This window comes from Danio rerio, chromosome 17, assembly GCF_052040795.2.
Source record: "Danio rerio strain M-AB ecotype USA chromosome 17, GRCz13ab, whole genome shotgun sequence".
NCBI lineage: Eukaryota > Metazoa > Chordata > Actinopteri > Cypriniformes > Danionidae > Danio > Danio rerio.
The window spans coordinates 29,319,586-29,347,497 of record NC_141037.1 but is presented as its reverse complement, the minus strand read 5'-3'; the positions used below and the strand labels follow the sequence as shown (position 1 = coordinate 29,347,497).

At 35.0% G+C, this 27,912-nt stretch overlaps 1 protein-coding gene and 1 long non-coding RNA gene across 7 annotated transcripts in view; one reads left to right on the top strand and one right to left on the bottom strand.

Annotated features, from left to right (window-relative positions):
• The window catches only part of LOC141378579 (uncharacterized), a 171,061-nt gene that overhangs the window by 59,924 nt on the left and 83,225 nt on the right, over positions 1 to 27,912 (bottom strand). The window lies entirely within an intron of this gene.
• LOC147839951 (uncharacterized) lies at positions 7,540 to 10,534 on the top strand. Its single transcript, XR_015513454.1, has 3 exons — positions 7,540 to 9,695; positions 9,820 to 10,159; positions 10,419 to 10,534. It is a non-coding gene; the product is annotated as an uncharacterized LOC147839951 (long non-coding RNA).

Genomic DNA, 27,912 nt, shown 5'->3' with positions numbered 1-27,912 from the left:
TACAAAAGTTGATTTTCATCATAGGTGACCTTTAATCTTTGTGTGGCTGCGAAGTGCTCCCTCTTCATTTTTACAAATTTTACATTTAGCTTTTCTGTCATTAAAGTTTAACACCCAGTATTGATGTAATCATTTTAAAGCCGAAGTTCAAATGTATATTATCCTGGCACGATAGCCTTTACTAGCCCTACGTTCACACCAAAAGCGACGAGAGTGTCAAAGTAGCTGGAAGTCATTCATTTTCAATGAGAGCCGGCGACGATAAGTGGCGAGGAGCAGCGCAGCGTGTCTTCTCCGGCGTGGGCGTCAAGGAGAGTTGAAATCAAGTCAACTTTATGGTAATGAGCTATGACGCGGTTCGACGGCAAGCAATCAGAATGAAGACGTCCACTGCTTGAAAGGAGTTCAGAGAACACAGACCTGTAAACTTTGGTTCCGACCACAGATGTTCCCAAGAGTTTGATGATTGCGGTCGCCAGATTTCCAATTATTTAGAATCTTTTCTTACAGGAACATGCATTAAATAACTGGCGAGTTACTGATGTTCATTAATAATATACAAATTTATCTTAAAAAAGCGGGAATCTCACGTGACGTGACAGTACAAAACAGTAAAGCTGCTTCAGGATATTTCAGACATATGGACACATAATGGATAAAAAGAGCAAAGCCACAATACAAGCAACTTGATCTTCCATTGTTATATAAATTTGATAAGAAGTGCACAACATTTTCACGCTAGAAACATGTTTTATGCAGGAATGCAGGACCTTTTAAAATGACATGTTATTCCAGAAATTGGAACCCTGTAAATATTACAACCCAAACATTCTTGATGGATTTAATTCAAGTTTCTTTGCTGCTGACCTTCCATGATCCCATTCAATCATGACATTGACATGACATTGACATGAATTGATATTTTCTTTAGATGAGAAGCAATTATTCAAAAGTGTTATATTAGATCTGACAGTAATATCCAAACACTCGCAATGTTTATTATGTGTCTATTGTGGCCATTTACTCGAATATGGCATACTTATCAAAAGAGTTTTTTTTAAGGTAAATGTTGCTATATTAAACAAAGACCTCCAAAAACATTTAGAAAAATTGCAGTTCACAACCTTTTTTGATGGGTGTTTTTCCCAGCATGAACTTCTGTGCTGACTGAGGGCAGTGTGTTCCACCCTTTTTTCACTCGACTATTACTTTGTACTTATTTTTTTGTTCTCTCTCCATCTCTTCTTCAAAGGGGGCTGAAGTCAAGTGTCGCTCTGTCCCTTTCTACTTCAATTGCGCCTGCTCCATCAAAAGAGACCGCCCAGTAAGGAGAGAAGCAAACAGCACACATTCACTCTCACACACTCACCTAAATTACCCCAATTAAGCCATATCCGTATTTCTTTTCACCCTGTCGCCATTATGTGTTTCTTGCTGTCAAAACTGGCTTTTCCTAACAGCAGCAGGACAATGCCACAGAACAGTGAGTCACCAAAAAATAGCTGGGCTGCCCTAGGATCACAAACCTTAAAGTTGCCTTGATTTTTTAAATTTTCTTTTTCTTTGTGTGGACAGAAATGTTTATCTTTTCTTGACTAACATTTAAAGCTTTTTTGCTTTCCATGTCAAGAATAAACAGATATTTATCAAACAGGACTATAAAATGCACCCAATTCAAATGTTATCATTCAATTGAATGGACGTTATCAGTGGATATCAGCTGATAGATATGGGCCAGTAGGGGCCTCCTGTGCCTACTAGTAGGCTTAGAAGACTGGTTAATCAGCCATACTAATAGATGGTTAATCAGTTGTATTACTAGAGAAGACTCCAGATCCAGATCTGTTTTTTACATTACTGTGACGGTTGGGTTTAGGGTTTGGTTTTGGGTAGATGTTAATAAAATACAATAAATAAGAAATTTAATAAATATTTATCATTGTTAATCAGCTATACTAATAGAGAAGACTCCAGATCCAAATCTGTTTTTACATTATTGGTTGGGTTTAGGGTTGGGGTAGGGGAAGACATAAATAAAATACAACAAATGGGCAGTTTAATAAATAATATAAATAATTCTCGTTAACTTCCAGCCATAGCCATCTATAGCTGATTAACCACGGAGATGGATGATTATAGCCTTTTGAGCTTACTAGTAGGCACAGAAGCCCCCTTCTGGTCTATATATATCAGCTGGTAACCACTGATACTGCCCATTCAATTGAGTCATAAAATTTGAATCAGTTAATGAAATTACGCATTCAGGCAGTAAAAAAAAAAAACAAGTAAATAAATAAGAGACCACTTGAAAATTCTTAGTTTCTCTGGATTTATTAGGAATGATATTGAGTAAGATTTCATATTTAATTAATTCTATTTATGTATAACTTCTCTTTCAAATTTCAAACAAAAATAATGTCAATTAGAGAGTCTCCTGTAACAAATGGTTAACATATCAAAAAAATCTTAATTTGTTGTGAAAATCTGGATTATTCTACCAAATATTGCTTTCTTAGATAAAACATGTAATGTGTTGTCATGGAATTTAGATAAAATGTTTTAGTGCAATCATAAAAACCCATTTAGAAATCTGTATATTTGTTATTTTTTTGACCAATTGTCATATTATGTACTGAATGACAACAATTATTTAAAATTAAAAGAAATATGATCAGTTATTTACAGAACAAAATTTTTTTTTAGTTTAACTCAAACTACAAGAAATATATATATATATATATATATATATATATATATATATATATATATATATATATATATATATATATATATATATATATATATATATATTTATATATATATATATATATATTTTTTTTTTTTTTTTTTTTTTTCATAGATGTAAATTCATTTCAAGAGACTTACTTTACAGCAGACTTTCATCACTAGCTATCAGAAAGCCTGGAATTTACCAACATTCCAATCGTGGGATAGTCCTGTAAAGTGGCATTTAGTGTAGCTTTTGAGAGTATGTAATTATTACATTTATAAGTCATCATAATAACAGAAGTTGTGTTTGTTTAAAGCACATAATCTAGTCCCTGATGTTTACCAGTGTCATTTAAGCTGATGACAACAGCACTGATGTGATTATCTAATAAGAGCTTTGTTGGCGTGTAAACCTGAGATGAAACATAAGAGTCAGAAGAGCTGTGCTTTATAGCTGCGGTTTGATCTACACATTAAAAGACTTCAAATGAAACTTCTTTTAGTTCAAGTGAGGCATGTTGGTGGATGAAGGTTTTAAGTTCTTTAAGGAACAAACAAACAAACAAATACAACCGCGCGCACATACCAATCAACAAAATGTTTTCGAATTTTTAATTATAAGGCCTGCTCCGATAAGGGAATTTCATTTCCTTTATTTTAAGAGGTTGGGTGCATTTTGGTTCATTATTTTACCAATGTAATTTGTTATTCAATCATGCTTATGTTTGTTGCACAGTTGGGGTACTACAAAAAATCTGATTCCATCCTGCACTGAAAAAAAATATTCATTGCATTTACATTTTATATGTGCTGAATTTAAACAAACAAAATAAAGTTTAACATTATTAAATTGAATTGGTTTGTTTAAATTCAGTCCATCTAAACTGTTTGCAACCACTTACCTTAAAAACATTTAGTAAATCCAATGTATTATTTTTTTTAGTGTGACAGTGTTTTTCATTGTTTTTTCAGTGTGACTGAGCTACTAAACACATTATATCGAATTTTCAGCTTTAGACATTAGCTTTTAGATCTGAAAAAAATGTGCATATACTGCCATTATTTGCCAAATATATTTTTACATTATATCACGTTGTGATTTATGTTGACAGAATTCAATATTTTCAGAATTCAGTCACTCTATGGCATCAAACTCAACAAAACTCCAATGTTTACTATGATGATCTAAATGCATCTGATTGGGCATTGCATTATTAAGGTATATGTGATTTTTAATTTAATGTCTAAATCATAGAGATATCATACTTGTGATGAATGTTAGGGTTTCTTTTAATATTTCATCCTCAAGCACAACTTATGAAGAAAGACAAGGGTGATATAATCCGAGAGAAGAACATCTTTTTAGGAGGTTGAAAACAACGACACCTTTAAAAAATTGTGTATGAATGTGGTGTAAAATTATGAAACAGTCTAGAACAGATTATCAAACAATGTCAGGATATTAATCAATTAAAAAATTGCATAAATATAGATTATTAAAGGAATATAAAGATGAATAGAGGTGATTGAATAAAATGATAAAGGTATGATAAAATTTCAATTAATGGCTGTTTGCAATACTGTCTTTTTTGGGTCTATGTAATGAAATGTAAATGGTCAAATGGAATCAAACATAATATGTCAAAGATATGTCTCATGTAAAAATAAGTCATAAGTAAAAGAAGAAATAAGTTCAAGTCAGAGGAATGATGTGGTAATGGGGTGAGGAAAATAATAAGCGTGTGCTTCATCAAGCTCCATTTTGACCATGTTAAAATATATTTTGTTTAAAGAATCGTTCTCTGTATGATTTTTCTGCTCTAAATAAATAAATCAAATAGAATCTAACCAAATTAAACTTTAAGTTGATATGGGTAAATTGATGGCACTGTTACAGTGTTGCTCCAGTAAAAAAAAAAAAAAAAAAGTCCTTTGTCAAATATGCATTCAGGAGGCCCCTGGGTCTGAAATTCAAATGCTAATGGACATTCATTTTCAGACATATAAAGGTGACATTCAGTAAAATTATGACCACAGTGTTGGATAGAGCCCTGAAACATACTCCCAGTCAAGCAACACTAAGGAGTTGTTGCTGTCATACTGCCCGCAGCATTTATTTTATCTACAATCTGCAACCAAACTCATAAAATCAGTCAAAATACTGATAAATTTCACAAAAAATGTAGGCAGAAACATGTATTTTCAATGAGCCCCTGTTTATAACATATTTGTTTAAGCAAAAAAAATTTGTCAAAAGTTTTATGTTGTTGTTTTGAAGTCAAGCCTTTAAGGTTCCCACCAACACAGACTCTTGGAACTCTAAAAGTAAAGTAAATCTACCCTGAGCAATTTTCACTGCATTAAAGAGTGTCATATCTAGCCTCCTCTATTCTATATTTAGCTGAGCGATGGATTGGCAATTTAATGGCTGACGGGACCGAACAAAGGATGTCTTGTCGCTCTTTATAGCATTTTAGTGCAATCAGACATGTTCTGAATATGCTCTTTTGTTTCATCAGTGTGTTGTTAGGATGTGGGCAGCATTTTTCAAGACAGAATAGAGTCTGATGAGTGTGTTCCTTTCAAATAACTCCAGTATGTCACCAAAAAAACGTCTCCCATCATTAACTTTTATTTAAATTGTATTTTTCTTTACAATACCCTGCTGTTAAATTGTTTAGATAAAAGATTGCTATATCTATGTGCCAAAAGGTCAAACTTACATTTAAAATGCCTTAATTTTCACTGTCAGTTTTGCACTGCCTATATGCTTTATGTTGCTAAGCAATACCTTTTTAATTACAAGTTTTTATTAAAAGTTTTAATCACATGGCTAACAAACTGTTTTAGAGGCACTAAATGCCATGGATAATGAGGAGTCTGATGATGGGGAGATATCATGAGTCTTGGGTCTGTTAAGCATTATAGCTTATGATTAAAAATAATAATGATTCTAGTCAAGACATTACTTTGTGAAGACAGTGCCATATAGTGACATAATATGCTTTGGTCTCACTTTGGACTCAAAAAATGTTTCTCTTTTTTGCTGCTGGTTCAAGCTACTTCTTTAAAATGTGATAAATAAACACAGTTGTCTTAAGACAACTTAAATGTTTTATGTTCAATCCACTTAAGTTTGTAAAAAAACAATTAATTTGTGACATGAAGGAATTGTGTGAAAGCCAGGATTTTTACAGCGCACTTTAAGGTACAACTCTCCATATTACCAAACTATTAACTATGACATTTACTTTAATAAACTCCATATTTGCTGCTTAATCAATATGGCGCTGAGCATGGATGCCATGTTGCGAGCTCCTAGAAAACTTTGTTTTGTGTGTTTGATATACACACTTTGTATTTTGCACTGTCTGTATTTTGCACTGTCTGTATTTTGCACTGTCGTTGTATTTGCACTATCTGTATTTTGTACTGTCTGGAGCCAGCACCTAAGCTTTTCACTCATCATAGCACACATGCTGCTACTGTTGTGACAATAAAAGTGATTTGATTTGATTAATATTAGCTATTAATTTAGTAGTTATGTTTGGGTATTGGCTAGGATTATGGTCGTAGAACAAGATAGTGCAGAATACACTACCTGACAATAGTCTTGTTGCCTTTCCAAGTTTTAGGAACAACAAATAATAACTTGACTTCTACCTGATCATTTTTATCAGAAGTGGCTTTTATGAAAGGCAAAGGCCTCTAGATTACACTTATTTTGCCTAAATAAAATATGATCATGCCTTGATTTTTAATTATTTTATAAGGATATTAAGCTCTGACTTTGCTTAGACAAAAGTCTTGTCGCTTAACAGAAATAATGTACAGTATAGAATATAAAGTCATTGTGCAGTGAAAAACAATTAATATTGTGTATGACTCCCATGAGCTTGAAGGACTGCATCCATACATCTCTGCAATGACTCAATAACTTATAAATAAAGTCATCTGGAATGGCAAAGAAAGTGTTCTTGCAGGACTCCCAGAGTTCATCAAGATTCTTTGGATTCATCTTCAATGCCTCCTACTTCATCTTACCCCAGACATGCTCAATAATGTTAATTTCTTGTGACTGGGCTGGCCAATCCTGGAGCACCTTGACCTTCTTTGCTTTCAGGAACTTTGATGTGGAGGCTGAAGTATGAGAAGAAGCGCTATCCTGCTGAAGAATTGCCCTCTTCTGTGGTTTGTAATGTAATAGGTAGCACAAATGTCTTGATACCTCAGGCTGTTGATGTTGCCATCCACTCTGCAGATCTCTTGCACGCCCCTATACTGATTGTAACCCCAAACCATGAAGTTTCCTTTACCGAACTTGACTGATTTCTTTGAGAAACTTGGGTCATGCGGGTTCCAATAGGTCTTCTGCAGTATTTGTGATGATTGGAATGCAGTTCAACAGATGATTAATCAAAATCGACCTTTTGCCACTTTTCCAAATGATCAACAGGAAGTCAAGTTATTATTTGTTGCTCTTAGAACTAAGATCGATGACAATAGTTTTGTCAGGTAGTGTATGTACTTTATAAGTATCTTAATAATAGGCAGGTAGGTAATAGTGAGAATTGGTCCTTAAACCTTTACCTACTGTAATAGTGTATATTAATAATGTATATTTTACCCACTGGTAGTTTTAGGTACAGTACACAACAATGACAGTTGACACAATAAAAGTTTATTGACACTCAGCCAAAATGTCCTCAGTGAGAGTATCTGACCCTGACCCTTAATCTCCAGGATATCCATGTTATGGGCCAGAGTCTTTTTTTTTTTTTTGCCAAACAATTCAAATGTTCTTTATGAAAAGGCTTTGAGTGCATCTTTTTTTGAAGTTTTCAGCTGGGAACTCCGGTCACAGATATGCCTGCCATTGCTGCATGTATGTCAAAAAGAAAGTTGTATTTCCCATTTTTAAACTTTTTTGTGTCAGAGGGAGATGCCCCTTTTCTCTATCTTTATCACTCCCAGACCACCTGATGCTGGAAGGCGAGAGGAGCTACCTCTCTTCCCATCTGCCCCAGCAGTCCCTCGCTTCCCAGGCAGTGACAGGCGCTGCTGCGGCGGTGATGGATGACTCTGTGTCGAGTGGTGGAGCTGGGAGGTCTGAGGTGGTACCACCTGTCTACCAAAGAAACTGAAAATGCAAGAGACAGAGAGAGAGAGAGGGGGCATCTTTCTCTGCCTGACTGACGGTCTATTGTTTTTGCACCTCTTTTTATTCAACCAGTGCAATTCTAAATTTTTTTTTCATGAATTTAAACTAAGCCAGCTATAGATGAACAGAATTTAAATTGTTCACATGCAGAACTGGCTGGTAAATGTATACAAATCTACTGTACATCTTTTTTTTCCTTTTAAATTTGTATTATTTACCATCTTAAACACACACACACACACACACACACACACACACACACACACACATAATAAAACGTGAACAGATTGTGAAATTAAAATTCAGCAAGAGCCATTTTCTATGATAATTATTGTAATATTTTAAAATGTAATTTATTCCAGTGCTTGCAAATCTAAATTTTCTTCAGCCATTACTCCCGGCTTCAGTCTCACACGACATGCTACTTCAGAAGATTGTAACTGCATAAACACAGCCCATTACCATTAAACATCTTAACTATTCCAAACATTTTATTATTTTTTAATGACTTTGTCTATTTGAACCAAGCATAAGCCTGCAAATGCACACACACACACACACACACACACACACACACACACACACACACACACACACACACACACACACACACACACACACACACACACACACACACACACACGCGCACACACAAAACCATAAACAACACACACATGCATGCTGAGAGAGAAGCTCCTCATCCTGAAAGTCCCATGAGTTCCCCTCCTGTCAAAATCCATCGCTCTCAAACAGCAGCACTTTGACACACAACCCAGCAGAAAACCCTCTGCTCACGGCAACAGAATGCACTTTGACACCGAAATACACAACAGAAGATCTGACTGTTCTCTCTTCACCTGTGTGTTACAGTGTCACACTTCGACAGACTGTAGTCACATTAAAAAAGAAAACCCATCACACTGCACTGAATGGAAATGGCAAGAGGGGAAAATGAATAAGAGACAAAAACTAGAGCAGTAAACCTATTTTAGTGACAATTCACTGACACAGATAAATTTATAATCATAGCAAATGCAGGAATTATGAACAAAAGGGAGAGCACAGCACATCAATAGCTGTTAGATCTTTTCAAAAGCGTAAAAATAGAGATATTGATGGAGAATAAAAGCATTGACCGAGCTCTTTTAGAGATCTGTATCAAATGTTACAATCCAAGTGCAAGCATCATAAATCATGGTGGTACATGAACATGATGTGTGTTCAGCTCTGCACAAAGGGATTTCTTTTTAGAGGCATCTTACTTTGTTTACTGGTGGATGTTTTCCCCTGGTTTGTTATTCTTTAAGATGTTGTGACATTAATTTGTAAACTGATACCTAAAACACTCATTTTAACATTTCACATTTTCACTCAAAACCAAAATGTATACACTACCTGTCAAAAGTCTTGTCGCCTATCCAAGTTTTAGGAACAACAAATAATAACTTGACTTGTAGTTGACCAATTGGTGTCAGATGTGGCTTATATGAAAGACAAAGGCCTCTAGATTACATTTATTTGACCAAAATAAAATATGATCATGCCTTGATTTTTAATGATTTATTTAGGACAGTAAGGTCTGACTTTGCTTAGACAAAAGAATTGTGACTTAACAGAAATAATGTACAATATAGAAAATAAAGTCCCGGTGCAGTGGAAAAAGGAGGATGCATCATACATCTCTACAATGACTCAAATAACTTATATATAATCATTCATATTAATAAAGTCAACTGGAATGGCAAAGAAAGCGTTCTTGCAGGACTCCCAGAGTTGATCAAAATACTTTAGATTCATCTTTAATGCTTCCATCTAACCCAAGACATGCTCAATATTGTTCATACCTGGTGACTGGGCTGGCCAATCCTAGAGCACATTGACCTTCTTTGCTTACAAGAACTTTGATGTGGAGGCTGAAGTATGAAAAGGAGCACTGTCCTGCTGAAGAATTTACCCTCTCCTGTGGTTTGTACTGTAAGGGGCAGATGTCTTGATAAATCAGGCTGTTGAAGTTGCCATCCACTCTGCAGATTTCTCGCACGCCCCTATACTGAATGAAACCTCAAACCATGATTTTTCCTTCACCAAACTTGACTGATTTCTGAGAGAATCTTGAGTCCCAATAGGAGTCCCTCACAGTTTTTTTGTGTTGATTGGGATGCAGCTCAACAAATGATTCATCGGAAAAATGTACCTTCTGCCACTTTTCCAAATGATTTTTTGTTGCTCTTACAACTGGGATGTACGACAAGAGTTTTGTCAGGTAGCGTTTATATCAACACAATCTCACGGCAATTCGTAACTTTTTTATTTAGTGGCTAATTCGTATGAATTCGTACGATCTAATTCGTACAATTTAGTACGATTTGCTTATCCCCCAATGACGGTTGGGGTTAGGGGTGGGGTCAGGTGCCACGCCTCCTTTTTAAAATCGTACCATTTCGTACGACTGAACTCGTACGAATTCGTACGTATTAGCCACTAAACTGGCAAAACGTAAAATACTTACGTTTTCTCGTGAGATCAGGCTGTTTATATATATAATCAGTTACTTATAAGGTTCTAATTAATTTATGATGTTGTTTGAGTAAATGACCATAGAAAGCTAAATTATAAGGCTTTTTTCATTGTAAAGAGCTTTTTGCACAATTAAAAGGTTATATCGATATTAATCCTTTAGTAGACATCATATATATATATCTATATATATATATATATATATATATGTATATATATATATATATATATGGATTAATATCGATATAACCTTTTAATTGTGCAAAAAGCTCTTTACAATGAAAAAAGCCTTATAATTTAGCTTTCTATAGTCATTTACTCAAACAACATCATAAATGAATTAGAACCTCATAAGTAACTGATTTACTGCATTTTACATGCCATTTGTCGACAGCGAGATTAATAACAGCCTTGGTGGTACTGTGTGAATAACACCACTCACTTATTCTGACATTAATATATAGCTATAGCAACGCTAATGAGTCTATTTTAAATGTAATGAGCAAACGTGTATGACAGTGTGATGTAATCATGCATTCTTAAGAATAATTTGTAATTTAATATTTACATTTATAAACTACATACAAGAAAAAAACAGGTAAAAAGCAAAAAAGCCCCCATTCAAAAATTGACTGTCATGTATTTTTACCATAATTTACAGAAGACCCACTAAAATGTCATTCACTCTAAAAAATGTCTATAAAAAAACGTGAATTATCTTCAGAACATAAATCATTTGATGGCAGAAGATTAAGGATGGCAGTGCAGCCACAAACCTATTATGACCGTTTCCTTTAAACCAGTAGATTCTACACAGAAAGATCATTTTAATAAATAAAGTTGTAATTATTTAAACAATTAAAATCTAATTATTTCAATTATGTCAAATGATTGAAATCTATGAATCCATCTCTCAAAAAAAAAATTTAGCTGCTTGTTCAAACTATGTGATGTGATGTTTACAGTGATGTTTTAGGAATTTATTTGCACCAAAAAATGATTTTAAGCACTTAAGTAGAGGCTTACTTTACATTTACTTTGTGTATATATATACACACAATTACTTTTCAAAATACAATTTTGCTGCAAATACCAAAGTAGGATGTCTTGCCTTTGACTCAAATTATGAATTTTACTGCACAACATAAACCATTTAGGTATTCATAATTAAATTAAACGAATAAATAATATTGTATGGGGCAGGGTTAAATAAATGTAAAATATGGTCAGGCAAATACTCTCTTTAAGAACTAACAACCAGCCAATATGCTTACAAAATGCATGCTAATAAACTACTAATTAACAGTGAATGTGTTTTGCAATCTACAGTCAACAAAAATCAACAAAAAAATACTTACAATTTTATGTAATTGAATTATTATTTTTAAGTTTGATCTCTATTAATATTCAGGTTTAATATTTAAATGAACAGTGTCCCATAACAGACTTTCTATCTAATATCTATCTAACATTGCAAAATAAGCATGAACAACATATAGACATGAAAGATGGCAAACAGAAAACAGGGAAAGCAGCACCATTTCTTTCTGCTCTGATAGTCACATAACTAATCAGAACACTGTGGGTTTGTGTTACAATCAAGATTGCTATAGAAATATTGTGCTTTTAGAAAAGTCTTACATTTAAAAAACAACAACAAAGCAAAACAAAAAAACAAATGACTATAACGCTTAAAAAATAATGAGAAGGCAGAGAGAAGACTGTATGCGTTTGACTAAATGAAAGGAAAGCAACACATTCTAAATTAAACTGACATTGTCATGACATCCAGTCAGCATACTGTACATGTATGACATTTGCCGGGCAACACCGCCGTGGGCTTTTGGATGGGTGACTATGTCAGAGTCCATAAAAGTTGACCAAAGATGATTGGACAGAGAGGTATGCGTTCATTTTGCTCCAACCCAGCACAAAACTGTTCTGTTTGATTTGTAATGAGATAGATGTGGAAATGTCAAACACCAATAAAAGTTAACCAGCTGATGGAATACATAAGATGACATTTCTCACATTATACTGCTCTTTATTTTGCAGCATTTTACTTTAGACCCACCAGCTATGTGTTTTCATAAAAATCACTGACACTTAAATTAAGTGTCACTTGTCTTTTTGCCACTTTTGCATTTGTTATTAATGTATTTAAAAATGGAAAAAGGATTCATTTTTAATGGTTGATTTATGTATATGTGAGCAAGTCCAGCATTATGGATGTGACAATTGCAGTAAAAACTTTAAAAAAATATACATTTACAGAAAAAGTGTTACCATTATATAAACATCTCTTTATATTTTCCAAAACAACTAACCACAGAGTAATGGGATCAGAAAATATCAATCTGTACACATGCTTCATATTTTAAATAAAGAAAATAAACATGAGTTTTGGATGTGACTAAAAAGTACTTTGTAGAAATTCTGTAAATCAAATTGCACAGCCCAAAAGAAATAATGCTAATCAAAAGCAGAAGAGTTGGCTCACTATGGAACAAACATGATTGATTTTATTTTATTTAACATTTTTGCATTTATAAGAGAAAAAGATTGGTTATGGATGCGGCATCTCTCCATTATGGATGTGACGGGTGTGAAATTGGCACTTGTGTGATTTTGGTAAATCAAATATAACTGTTTGAAAACGTTGACAGAGACATTTGTAAGTATGTTATTACTGTAAAATACCTGCGTACACAGAAAGCATTTTCATTATTATGGTGAAAACTGAATTTTTTTCATGGCAAGGTTGACACTTGCATGGAATTTGCGTCGACACATAGCACCGAGGTGCTCACGGCGACCCGAGTTCGATTCCCGGCTTGAAGCCTTTTGCCAACCCTTCCTCTATCTCTGCTCCCCATACTTCCCTGTCTGTAAATCTCCACTGTCTATAACAATAAAGGTAAACACCCCTAAAAAATCTAGTTTTGTTTTAGCCAATTTTTGTGATTTTTTTTACATTAATAAAATTAAAAAAATTAAGATTTAGAACTTTGAATGTCATAGACCTATGTTAAAATTTTGGCTCGCATCTTTGCTGCAAATTCACTAAAGCAATGAGCGTTCAATCATAATGGTCCATACGAGAGCGTGACGCTGGGTCAGCTGCCACACAATATATCAATTACAGCCAGACGTGCTGCAGAACTAGACAGAAAACTGTGACCTAAATAAAAGGTGAAAATACATGAATCGTTCCAGCAATTATGACTTAACACACGTCTGGTCTGGGCTAGCACTGACAAATAATCCACTTTATCTTGATTGAGCTAATCTCGCCTCGCATAAATCATGTGACGCAGATATTGTGGATTGACCACTGAAAGTGCTGTTGTTTTATTGGACTGCTCTGTCTGTCTGTGTCATTTGTCTCAGAGAGCGGTGGGAAACGTCAGCCTGAGGCTCGGCCCAATCGATCAGGACTGCACGCCGCCTGATTGGTGGCTCACGAGGAGGTTGGCGTGAACCGATCGCCATGGCGATAGTAGTGACAGGCGGCGGGTGGTGACAGACCCTCATTAGCCCGTTGCCATGGGAGACAGCGGGGTTTCTGGGCTTCAAGGAGGAGGGAAAAGGAAGGAATCATGAAAGAGACGATGCAAATGAAATGTACATGATGCAATATAAATAGCTCATTTAAAGGGGTCATGAACTGCGTTTTTTGTTTATTTCTTGTTGGTCTTTAAGGTCCACTTATATCCTCCCGAGACCGAAGAATAGACTTTGGGCCACTGTAGAGGACATTATCTTTTAGTGAATTTCACTAAGAAGATACATGCCACAGGTTTATATCTACATGTTCTATACAAAGCACATTCTGGGCTTTTTAAAAAAAATAATAAATGTTTTACTTTGAACACTTTATTTCCTTGGTATTTAAACCTTAATTTAACGACCACGTTTAACATTCTTATGTAAATATGTTCATATTTTGTAATTATCATTAAATCTGACAATTTTTTAGTTTGTCATAATCAACATCTCAGGAAAATATTATAGGGTTTCATATCAAAATATGACTATTTGTTATTTAACAGCTCACTAAAGGCATGTTTATTACACACATTAGAAGGCACATAAAGTAAATGGAAATAATTCTACTCAGTTGTTCTTACAAAATCTAAGATAATATTATGAAAAATGACACAAGACAAAAAGTGAACACTACCTTACAAAAGTCTTGTAAGAGCAAGAAATCGTAACTTGATTTCTAGTTAATCATTTGGAAAAGTGGCAGAAGGTAGATTTTTCAGATGAATCATCTGTTTAACTGCATTCCAATCATCACAAATACTGCAGAAGACCTATTGGAACCTATTGGGACCCAAGATTGTCACGGAAATACATCTTTTACTATTTTACCAGAGCCAGAAAGTTTAAAAGGAGAGTTGTGTGCCCACTTATGTAAACTGCATGCAGGGTTTCAACCTTCATAGAATGTCGCTGCAGTGCTTAATGTTAAAATTGCATAAAAACTCAGTAACATATCAGCTGGTCAAATGGTTCGAGTTCTGGCTGGGTCAGTTGGCGTTTCTGTTTGGAGTTTGCATGTTCTCTCCGTGTTCGTGTGTGTTTCCTCCAGGTGCTCCGTTTTCCCCCAGAGTCCAAAGACATGCAGTAAAGGTGAATGTATGTGTGTTAATGATGTGTGTTAATGATGTGTGTATGGACGATTCCCAGAACTGGGTTGCAGCTGGAAGGGCATCTGCTGTGTAAGACATATTCTGGAAAAATTGGTGGTTCATTCCACTGTGGCGACCCCTGATGAAAAAAGGGACTAAGCCTTAGGAAAATAAATAAATGACTGTGAATGAGTATGTATGGGTGCTTCCCAGTACTGGATTACAGCTGAAAAGACATCTGCTGAGTTAAACATAGAGTATGCTTTATAAGTTGGTGGTTCATTCCGCTGTGGCAACCCCTGATGAATAAAGGGATTAAGCCGAAATAAAATGAATGAATTTTGATATCTTAGTTCATCACCCTTAATACTTAAAACTCATATACATGATTTGAGAGGGATGCCACTTGACGACTCAATTAGGACTCTCAAATTAAAGCAAATTAATTATCTTAGTTTCACACAAACAATCCAGAGAGCAGAACAGATATATTTAAACGAATCCTAATGAGCAGGAGATTTTCTCGCTATTCCTGGTGTATTTGGTTAAAATAAAATCATTTGCCGTCTGTTGATGAGCTGTGATAGTGTGTTAATTTGTATCTCTCCTGCACCTGCACTATTTCTCTATGTGGGTGTTTGTGTTGTGAGCAGTAGCTTACCAGTGACTCTTATTGATAAGGAATGAATGGCAGTAATTAGAATAGGAAGGATAGCTAATTGCACACGAGGGCTCAAGGTAGACTAGTCTATGAAAAGCTTGTTGAGCGAGTGAAATTTTCAGCCTTCAGAAAGTGGAAACTAAGAATATATTAATTAAGAGCTGCTTGTTTGCGACAGCCTTTTCTACATGCCGTCCTATTATGTGGTTGCTCATCTTTTAACCCTCGTTTATAAAAAGCGCTTTTAGTTAATGACGGATGCTGACAGGAAAACAATAGCTGCAAACAGTTGACAAGCAAATGCAGCTTTTGTTTTAAAAATAGTGTCAAGTGTGGGGTGTAAGTGATGTCACAGCGCGGCTAAGGGAAAAATTGCAGCTCTGGAAGTACATCTGTTTCCTTCATGATAATTATGGCTAGTTGTGAAAGAAAAGACTTCAAATCATTTGTTCTGGAAAAAAAGAAAAGAATGAATGTTACCTATTCAACCTAATCTTAAAAGGGAATTATTCTATATTTTGCCGAAAAGTGGCTAATTCATATTGCGTTGAGCGATTGCATTCGCATAAAAATTTGTTGAAAGATTTGTTGAAAAAACTAAATATGAGCGCATTATAACCCAGCCCCAGGTGTTTGCAAATCATACAAATCATGCAAACTCAGATTATATGAATTAGCCATTAATTGCAATTACTAATTACTAGGCCCACACAGAATCACCGCACACAGAAATCCACAGATTTTTAGCCCATCACTGAATCTATTTGTTTACTTGTGTAAATGTGTGCAAATGTGTGTGTATATTTGTTCAGTTTTTTTTTTTATTAATTTCAGTAGTAATATCGACTAATATGAAAATGTCCATTTAATTTATTTACAAAACAATTTGTGCAGAATATTTTCTGTCTTTTAGTAGATATATTATTGTCGTCCAGGCATGAAATGCATCATACTGAACTTATTTTACAATGCGGAATTACACTTGTTTTGCAATTGTTTTAGAACTTCTATTGGAGGAATGGTTGGCTTTGCCTTAATCTAATTTGCTATAGGAAACCCCTGTCATTTACTGCTCTGGATGTTTTAAAATCATTTGGCTGGCGTTTGGAAGCGGGGCTGCTGCTTTGGACTGGACTTTTGGCTTTGTTTTTTTATATTCTACAATTATTTTGTACATGGAACATTACACATTCATGGATACATCTACATCTGAAACACTACTTAATCCTGACTACTCCATTTACATATTTTTGCTTTAAGTTGTTTAAAACCGTTTATTTAATAATTTATGATAAACAATTTTTTTTTTTTGGGTGTCCCCCTTTTTTTGTAACGTCCTTGTGAGCCATGGGGTGTAACAGATCAAGTGTCCAGCCAGAAAGATTCATTCCAATGGCAACACCCGCTGGTACATGAAGAATAAGATCAATGAAAGAAAGAACATTTATTAAAACATAAACAATCAAACAACTCCCTCAAAGTGTTTGTTGACACATGTATTTACCTGCTAAGTTACTAAATTACAAAAATTTAGCAAAAAGTTGCTCTAGAAACCAATTTTTTTTATTGATGCTTTTGGACAGTCTATGCCAAAGATGCCTAAACTAGGGCCCGAGGGCCAAAGTTGCCACATGGTAAACTTTGATTTGGCCCATATTTCCATCTGAGAAGAGAAAAAGAATGATAGGGATGTTTTAGAGATATTCATTTAAAATCTAATGTAACCTTTTGTTTTACTGATAAAAGTTAACTGAAATTAAATGGTGTAAATTAATGAGATTTAGTGTAAATGTACTGTCACCCGACAGATAGAGGACAAATAAGGCAAAGGCAGATTCTGTTTGACTAGCGTATTCAGCATTGAACTCCACTGTGTTTTAAATGTGATTGTTCATGTCTTTATTGCAATAAGTTATCATTTTAAATGTTATACTGCATTATTTGATATGATTGAAGGTCATCTTTTCTAATAATTTAAGAAATTAGCCAAGACAATTTTAATGTTGTATTGTTCGATATATTTACCTTCAGCCCATGGCTCTCTTGTATTTGACTTTTGGCCCTTTCTATGAAAAAGTTTGGGCATCCCTGGTCTATTCTCACAATGCTATTTTATTTTATTTATTATTATCATTATTATTTAATTTTTTTTACCTCTGGTATCTACCTAAATGACAAAGCACAGTTTCGTTTCTCAACAGTAAAATTTGATGAAACACATTTATAAACCACATTCTCTGTTCATCCTGCAAATATTTGTAATTTGTTCATGTGTGATTCAGTTACCTTGAAGAAATGTAGACATGAGGTGGTGTATTTAGAATTGGACTAACTGAAGAGTTGCCTAGGGCACCAAAATAGTGATGATTAATGGACCTTTTGCTCAGCTCTTACAGAAAAACCACATGGACATCACATGCAATCACGTGAAATCAATCACGTGAAATGTGTGTGTGATTGCACATGTGAACAGAATAAAGGGACTCATGTCCCAGATGTTGTTAAACAGAACATGTATTTTATTAAATAAACAGCTATAAATTTTACTTTATCTATAAGGTTGTTAGTTATTTGCATTGCACTAATTATTAAGGTTTATGCTTACCACAGACCTTATTAAAAATAAAACACTCAGATTTACTCACATTTCAAATATATTCTTTAACAACAATATTATCAATCCCATTAATTTGATTCATTTGAATATGTATTTTACAAACTAAAAACAGAATATAAAGTTACTGTACTGTACATTGTTAAAAAAGTAGTTAATTCATAGTTTCCATATATTGTGATTCACAAGTATTTTCCATACATTTACAGATATGAATTGTTTTATATGACCTTGATCTCTGCTCTGTTGACATTTGAGTGTGACTTTTATTGACATTTTAGTACTTTCAAACAATATTTTGTACAAGAAATAATATATATAAAATTAAATTTGTAAAATAACTAGCAGTTTATTACCAGGTTTTTGTACTGTCCTTTACAATACAACTCAATACAACAATATTTAAAATGTCAATAAATGTCACTTTCTTCTAGGGGTGCACAGATCCCGATACTTGAATCGGATATCGGTTCAATATCGCATATTTTTGTTGGATCGGGTATCGGCCAGCTGGTACCGATCCAAATCTGATCTTGTGCGTGCGGTATATTTTGTGTAATTTATAAGCCAACAAAAGCCATAAAGGTAGCCTATTATAAGAGCTTAGAAAGTTGTCATGTAGGCCTACTACAGTACATCCCAAATGTAAAGATGAATCTTCAAGTGGTTAAATTCATGTTCAATTCAGCGCTTCCCACCTGTCAATCATTCTCCATTCATTCACAATTCAAACTGCATGTTGCGTTCATGAAAACATGAAAAACTTTTTCCAAGAATGTTTTGTTACTATTAAAATAAGTAATCAGTGTAGAAATGTATTTAAATGTTTTGCATAAATGGGTTAATTTTGCAACAAGTTCATTGCTGTTTCTAAATCATGTTGCGCTGTGTCTGTTAAATCAGCAGATCGCATTCGCAACACTAGAGTAAGAGAGGTTTATTACTTGCTCTTCTTCACACACAAAGTAGGCCTACCTAAAATCTCAAACTAGAAAAAGCTCAATAATACATTGGACAGATCCTTAGCGCACTCATTTATTCCCTTTGTGCTGCTGTTTTTAAAGTGTCCGCACATACCTGTGGGCTGCGCGCTGTGTCAGTGATGCATCAAGCTCTTCATTCACGCACCGGCTGTGCAAATGCGACGTGCGCCGATCTGTAAAATTATTTTGTAATATTAAAAGTTTCTGTTCTCTCATCCTTCCGACTGAGTTTTTTTCTTCCATGGGGAATACTTTCAGTGCTGTGAATTGTTTGTAAAGTATATTATGATCAAAGTAGTTGATTAAATTAATAAAAGTGAAACTGACGGGTGCAATATGGATTGTCATTCACTACATTTTTTTTAGCCTAATACAGGCTACTTTGAAAATGAAGATTTTATTGTTATTTTATTTATATAAATATTTTATTTAACAGACCAGTTTGTGTTTTGGCGCTGAAGCATATAAGCAGACCTTGTTTCGAACTTTCTCAGTCTCACTCACAGCAAGATTTGGCAAAGGATTATTAAGTAAAACTGGCCTCAGACAGTTTAGTTTTGTCTGCAATAAACCTGCAAGAAAATATCAGGTTTTGTTAAAAGGCTGAACATTTTACCTTTGATTAGGGGCAACAGGGGTAGCTTTTTACAGATTTCAAAGAAAAATCTTAATATTCAAAAAGGAAACATTAGCTGGACCACAACAGATCAATGTCATAATGAATGCTCAAATATTGTAGCCTAGTTTACAGAAAGCATTACGTTTTTAGTTAGATTGTGTCTCTGTCAAATACAGTAGGGCTATAGGTCTGTTGTTTTTAAATAAGATATATTATTTGAGTTTATCACCAGAACTATATAAATGTATTATGCTTAAAAAAAAAAAAAAAAAAAAAAACGGCACTGTTTCGGGATCATATCTGTGTTGGTCGATACTCAGAATTTTATCTGAAAAGTATTGAGATCGGATCAGTTTCAAAATAATAGTATCAGTGCATCCCTACTTTTTTCAAACTTTTCAATATCATAGCTTGATGGAGAAAGATCAAAAGTCTTATAATGCAATTCAAAAACATAAATAACCAACAACAACATGAATCACAAAACACAAAAACATTCGTTTACAGATATATATATTTTACATAGTAGTTGCGACTACACGCCTAAACCAAAATGATTAGATGCTAGAGTTTCTAATAAAAGGCAACTTATTTCCAGGTGCTTCATTAAAAATCTCCCCAGCATGACTGTATGGCCCTTGACATGGTTATCAATGTCTTTGGAAAATCTGTGGAAGGTCACAACCTTTAAACCAGCCAGTGTGAATCCCCAATGACCAAATGCATTCAGAGGTCACGGGTTAAACAAAGATTCACATCCTTAGTTAATCCTCTGCCCTCTTAGATTTAGTCTTATCGCTAGTTCACATTTCTGTCTGCTTAAGAGGCCAGCTGAGCTTACGCGTACGTGCTTCAATGCTCTTTCTTTAATGGGAGATTTAAGCAGTGTGTGCAAATGCGTAGATACATATTCATTTCTGATCCATCTGCAAAGCTCGTAGGCCTCTGCTGTAATCATTAGTGTATTCCAGCTGGACTCAGCCAGGAAGAGATGATCACACTCTGGAAATGTCAGCTCTAATGACCTACAATGCACGTAACAGTTCTCCTTTGGTCAGTGTTTACATGTCCATTTAGACACTTCTTTTAGATTCCAGGTCTGATTGTTGAAGGTTAGGCTAAAGACATGCATGCTGACAAAACAGTTAAGACACAAGAGGTGTGTAAGGTATACCTGTACACTATTCTACACAATTTTGTAGGATATATAGTATTTGTAGCATAAATCATTTAAATCATTACAATTCCTTAACAGTTACAGCAATAATTTGTTAATTATTAGGAATAAATATTTTGAAATAACTTGACATAAGTTATTTCAAAAAGCCAAGCTGAGAAGTATTTAAATGCGTGAATCTTTTCTTTATTTAATAACTAATGGACTTGCACCTTAGAATACGATACTGACACTCAATGAACACGTGGTGGGGTTTAAAGGTGCCAGACACGGAGCACAGACGCTCTTGACAGTTCTGGAGCTCATTATTAATATAATAACACTAATACTGAGATTGTTCGGGCATTTTAAAATGACCAAAACAACATTTTAGATGTTTTACAATATGCTCGGCCTGCTGGTGTGTTCATTTACACACATTTTTATCCTCACATAATCTCTTATAGCAAAATCACACAACTTTTTTTAATGCGCATACTGGAATTTGTCAGGTAAAAGTGTTTCATCGTAGTTTATGCGCATCTTTTCTTATTTAATAAAAGGTTTTGCTCAAGCATTTTTTATGCACATTTTCAAAACTTATGTGCATCTTGGTGTTTCCATCAACTGATTTTTTGATGTGCAGATCCAAAATGTGCATACAAATAGGTGGATGGAAACATAGCATGTGAAGCTTATTTATAAACCAATTTTGAGAGGATCACGTGCTTATGATTGCTTGCAGCCTGCCCCGCATTATTCAATTTATGATTCACCAATCAGACGATTCCAAAGCCACTATAAATACCCTAATTTCCACATGACAGCCATCTTCATTTTGAAGAATCCCCCTTTCCACCCCTACTCCTCCCCCTTTTCTGCACTGTTGCCTCACAGCAAGAACGTCACCGGTTGTAGTCCTCACCAAGCCAGCCAATGTTTCTGTGCGGAGTTTGAATGTTCTTCCCATGCTCCCCGTGGGTTTCCCCTGGGTTCCCCGGTTTCCTCCCATCATCCAAAAACATGTAACTTAAGTTAATTGACTAATCCAAATCGGCACCATAGACATGCTCTTAATGAGTAGTTATCTCTTAAGAGCAATCACTATCTGTTAATTAGCTAATACAGCAAGGGAGTTCTTGAGATCTACCTGAGCTCAAACTTTCCTGTGCCTTGCAAACGGGATGAAGCCCCGGGCTGGAGGATCTTATGAGCTCAGGGCTCTCTCCTGGGACAGCATGCCAAACAAGCTATATAATCAATCTTTAGCTAAGTGTAAACTCTTGAAAGACAAATTACTGATGAGCAAAAACAAATAAATAGAAAAAAGCTTTAAAAATATGTCACCGTGAGGTACAGTATATGTGCCTAAAATGTTGTTGTGTTGACAAAGAACATATCAAAATCATAATATATTCGAATCCTTTGGGAGTTTAACATAAGGAAGCCATTTGATAAAATGAAACTGCTGGTTGATTTGCTGTTGTCATCACTGGGCTTCTGGCCATTGCATTTGCATGACGTTGTGTGTTTGTGTGTGTGTGTGTTTGTGTGTGTGTGTGTGTGTGTGTGTGTGTGTTTCCCACCACACTCATCTCACACTGGAATCACAAAACCATGACCTTCTCACTGCATATATTACACTGCTGCAGAGACAGCGAGAGAATATGGAGGAGGGAGAGAGGGAGGGAAGCAACCGAAATTGAAATCTGTTTTTATCACTAGGCTCTTAAATTAAGGATTCCACAGACAGCTTGTTAGCTTCATTGTCTTGGCTCTCTCTTTTTCCGGAACAATTACGGAAGACAATACCTTCCCAGACTGGGTGGTTGCCAGTGGGATGGGAGCATATTTTTCCCCTTCTAGTGATTTCTGCTGCTGGTGTTACAACACAAATCCAAAAGAACAAAGCAGCTGCGCCAAGGCACCAGCTTATTCCCCCAGAACCCTCTGCAGCCACTATAAGACTCAGACAACCGTTCAATGTACAAACAACACATGCTAATCAATTGAATCAATGATAAATCTAAATCAATGACCCTGCACTGCTTGAAACAGGATGATAACATCATTAGGAATAATGCAATGATGTAAAACCTAGTCATGACTCTTTTTCAACACAAATAAGAGAGATAAGCTCACTGTTGTCATTTTCCAGACTGAATCATATCCTTTATTAAATCTGGATGCGTTTAGAACAATGTTCAGCAATTATTTATCAATTTATGACTGTGTTGTTGATCTGCTTCAGATTTTATGGTGTCTAACCGCAGCCAGTTAGTTCACATCCTTTCTTTTTCTTTTTTCTCTCAAAGTCTTTATTATAAGCCAAAATTGCTTTTCCTTCAGACACAAAATGAAATTGAACTGAATCAATGGACAAGTCACAGAGGCTCAAACATTTCAGAATAGACTGAAAATTAAACAATATGTTTCTTGTTTGAATTACTGCAGATGAACGCAGTACAGAAATAGTCTATTTAATAAAAGTACACAGTGTGAGGACTGTGTGAGTCACTAAACAAGATTTTGAATTCCGTGATTTATTTTATTCATTACTGGCAGATCATCATCACTCTAACAGCTTTATTTTTAGAATGATAGTTTTGGATTTATGAGTACAATAAGGTTCTGAATGTATCCATTGTTTTACAGTGTACAGTGCTGTCCTGCCTAAAGATAACCTTCTCTGGAAACTGTGTATTTTTTACTTTTATAGGCATTTTGGAAAATGAGGTTAAGGCCAATGCCCCATAATGCCAAGTTTAGACTGCATGAGTTTCAAAGCAGTCATGTCACGGATGCTTTCTCACTGCATGACTATCTGGGGTAGCGTTTCGTTGCTGCTTTGTTTACAAGTGCACTACACTTGTCTCTTTCCACAAACTATCACCAAAAACACACGAGAAGTGTCACAAACATTGCAAGGTCACATAGTATATATCTTTTTTTATTAACTACATAATGAGAAAGAAGCCTTTAGTAGGGTAGAAAATGTACTTATTTTGCTCACCTGGCTTTGGAATTGAATTAGCAATTTCTCCTTAACTTTTTTCTTTTTTTGACCCGGTTGTGTTATCGCTTAGTTGAAAGCCCTAACTTCTCCCCCAACCTCTCGCTGGCCTGCAGATACTTATACCAGTGGATGCTGCTCTCATTGGCTGTACAGTATAGGTAATTACCAGTGTTATTTTATCAGAGCTTTTAGCATGCCAAACATTTCACAAGTGTTGGCGACTCATCACAGTTCTCTCAGATCGCGTCTTTGATAGTTCACACAGTGTGATTGTTGTTCAGGTGAACGAGCACCGATTAACTTGTGATTTCGGGCATTTATCAGCTATTTCACAAAACCTGTCGGCGAGTCAAAAGCTATTTACATGACAGACTTTGTAAGTGAAAAATCTGAATGCTTCACTAGTGAGAAAACAACTAAACAGACAGTCTGCAGAATGAAGGATACGAGGATAAAGAACAAGCCTCCTCCATTTAGCCTTTTTACTTTCTCTTTACTTGACTTTTACTCTACTTCTTTTTCACTTTCATGGATAAGGAAGCGGGGTTGTACGCACTCAACTAAAGACATCCATAAGCCAACATATTTAATTTCGTTTGTTAAGCGCAAAGATTTGTTTCAAAACTATTTTTGAATTCAGTTCTAATTTCCAGCAAATGAAAAAATGAACAATAATAACGAAGTGTGGCAAAAAAACTACATGTATATAGTTATATACAAACACTATTCTTATGCACCATATGGTGATGCATAAAGTCTAAACTTGTATTTATTAAAACAAATAGAAATATGCTTATAATAAATAATACTGCTAATAAATACATGCTACTAGACTTAAGAAATGCTTTTAGATGGTCAATGGCGTGGTCTATTTTAGTTCTTCAAAATAGCAAAGCACCAATGCTACGCCTAAACACACCTCTATTTTAGACCAGCTTGCTTTAACAAAGTGGCACAAATGGATTTGCTATTTAAACAAGGTGGTGCAAAACGTGAAAATTAAGGTTGCTCTGGTCTGAAAATAGCAACAAACCTTGACAAACACATTGTTTATTTAAATGTGCCTTATTGTGTCAAGTGTCAAGCCTCTATGTTGGTCTACAAAAAGATAATGACTGAACTTTTCATTTCAAGGCACCATTATGTGATCAGTGTCCAATATCTGGCAGTTTAACCCTAACACGCTTTGCTAGAGGCTTCTAGTAATCCTAGACACCTTGATTTGCTGGATCAGATTATTAAGATAAAGTCTATAATTAAGTGGGGTCACTTAACTACAGAGTTTATCTAATTAACCTGATCCTGGGCCAGGTATTTACACCTCTTTATTGACAGCAGCAGTTGAAATGATTATGTGAAAAACATGGTCAATAAACTTGGAATTGGACGCACATGTTTTTTTTTTTTTTTTAACTTTACTAAATTTAAAGTCCATACGTTAGGTGAACACACATTCTTTTTCTTTTCAAATTTGGCCCTCTGGTTAATGATCTAACCATTTTTCCCATTTGTGATTTTTAAAATAGAGAGAAGAATGGGACAAAGCTAAGAATTATGGGAAAATGTTAAAAGTTATTGGACAAAGTCAACCATCAAAATCAAAATTCTGCCTATCCAGTGTAACATGAGGTGACAGGTGCCATCTCCTCCCGTCTCTTATTCTCAGTGGGTGTTTGTGCGTGCACAAGCCGGCCTTCATTTTCATTATATATTGGCAAAATGTCATCCCAAAAACTTTTAAAGCTACAACTTCAACAGAGCAACAGAGTCAGCATACAAAGTTATTGAGCACTTTAAGAAATTGTGGTAGGTTGGAACTTCTTAATGGCTCCATAAAGCAGAGATCTGGTGTACAGGAGTCACTATATCACTGCAGTTTAGCCTCACCTCCCTCACGGGGAAACGACTGCAAAACAAATGGGGCTCAGACAAAGTCATATTTTATGGCTAACGTAAAAGTGCCCTAAAGCTGCACCAACAGCAAGACGCTGCCAATGTCAAAGAAAGCGCTTCCTCAAGGATAAAGCCTTTCCCTGCCTCACCTCGCTTTCTCTCGCGCCAATAATTCCTGCCTCGATTCAGCAGGCAACAGACGGTGTAAGAGTCATTAGTCATTTTTACTTTCTTACACATACACCGTCGGACACGGCTGAGGTTCAGAGGGGATCAAAGATGATGGCAAGGTTTGTGTGTGTGTGTGTGTGTGTGTGTGTTTGTGTGTTTGTGTGTGCGTCTGACATAAACCCACACTCCAAACATGCAGCTGGTTTTTAAATGAGCTAAAAGGAAACAACAGCAGATGTTTGGTATTAAAGACAGAAAATTAATGACAATTATTCCAATGGCTGCCAAGCTCTTAGTTAAACTTGAGAATTTAAAACACTTTAATTAGGTGCTATTTAGATCAGGATAAAGCTTAACCTGCAATCTGAAAGGTTTGTTATTGTCTTCGGTGGTCCCATTAATGAATTTTTAACATTAATTAAACCTTTAAATTCCATAAAACTGCTTTTTAGAACGATAAAAAGTTCTTCAGAGTATTAAAAAATGTTTTTTGTTTTTTTTAAGAATGGTTTATTAAAAGGTTCTTTAATTAAGGAACCAAAAATGATTCTTTATCGCAAGGTTGCTCACCCTGATCCTGGAGATCTACCATCCTGCAAACACACTTGTACCAATTAATTAGGACCTAAACAGCACTTGATTATTTATTTATTTAATCAGTAATGTCCCATTGAGATACAATATCTCTTCTACCAGGGAATCCTGGTCAAGACAGGCAACATAGAAGAGAGTTACAAAAATAAAATAAAATACAAGTCACAACACACAAAAATAGTATAAACTATTATTAAGTGTTAAAACATGTGCACTGTTCTAAATTGACAGTCTTTAAAATATTTTTTAAATATAGCGATTAATGGTACTGATTTCATATATAGCATATCTTGATGCTCATCCTATACATATTGAGCATACTTAGAGAATGCAGATCGACCTAACTCTGTGTGAAAAAACGTCAACTGCATCCCATATTCTACGCTATTTTGTAGCATAAATAGTGCATGTACTACATTCACGCTGAAAACTCTAAAAAGAATAAGTGCGATTTAAATATCCAGATGATTCACTCATTAAACCGATAAAATGAAGTGTGGAACGTTGGACATTTCACACACTCAACGGCTGCAGTTTTGCTCACGTAGCGGAAGGAGCGAAGCTTTCAGGCAATGTTGTTGGATTACTTTATTTATTTTGGATTGTGAAAGCAGTATTCTCCTACGAGAGTGATTATAACAACTCCTAGTAGTGAATGCAGTTATCCTCATGGCAGATATTATTTGGTAGTTTGGTTATTCATTTCCGTAATTTGGCCACCGTCAAACATCATAAAGAAAACGGTTTGAATTTCCGCTTAGTAAAAAAAACATTAGTGTTCCATTTGGGATGACACTACATACATATACTAAGCTGTTGAGTGTGTAAGTGCATAAGTACATAATGGTTAAGAGCATAGTGTATAGTGTGCCATTTGGAATGCATCTGCTGATCTGGTATTGTAAGTATTTAAACAATACTCCAACAAACAAAATATATACTGTGGTAATTAATTAATTACAGGCAGGAAACCCCTAGAAACCCCTGTTCCATGGTGTAACTTTTTACAACCTCATGGGTAATTTTTGTAAAAATGTAAAATTCAGTTTAATGTTTCTCCAATTGAAGTCTATGTAATTTATTTGTTTTCACCATTTTGTTAATTTTAATATTTTTAATGAAAGCATAAAAGTCAAAAAGAAAGCTGGTTCCATACTGTC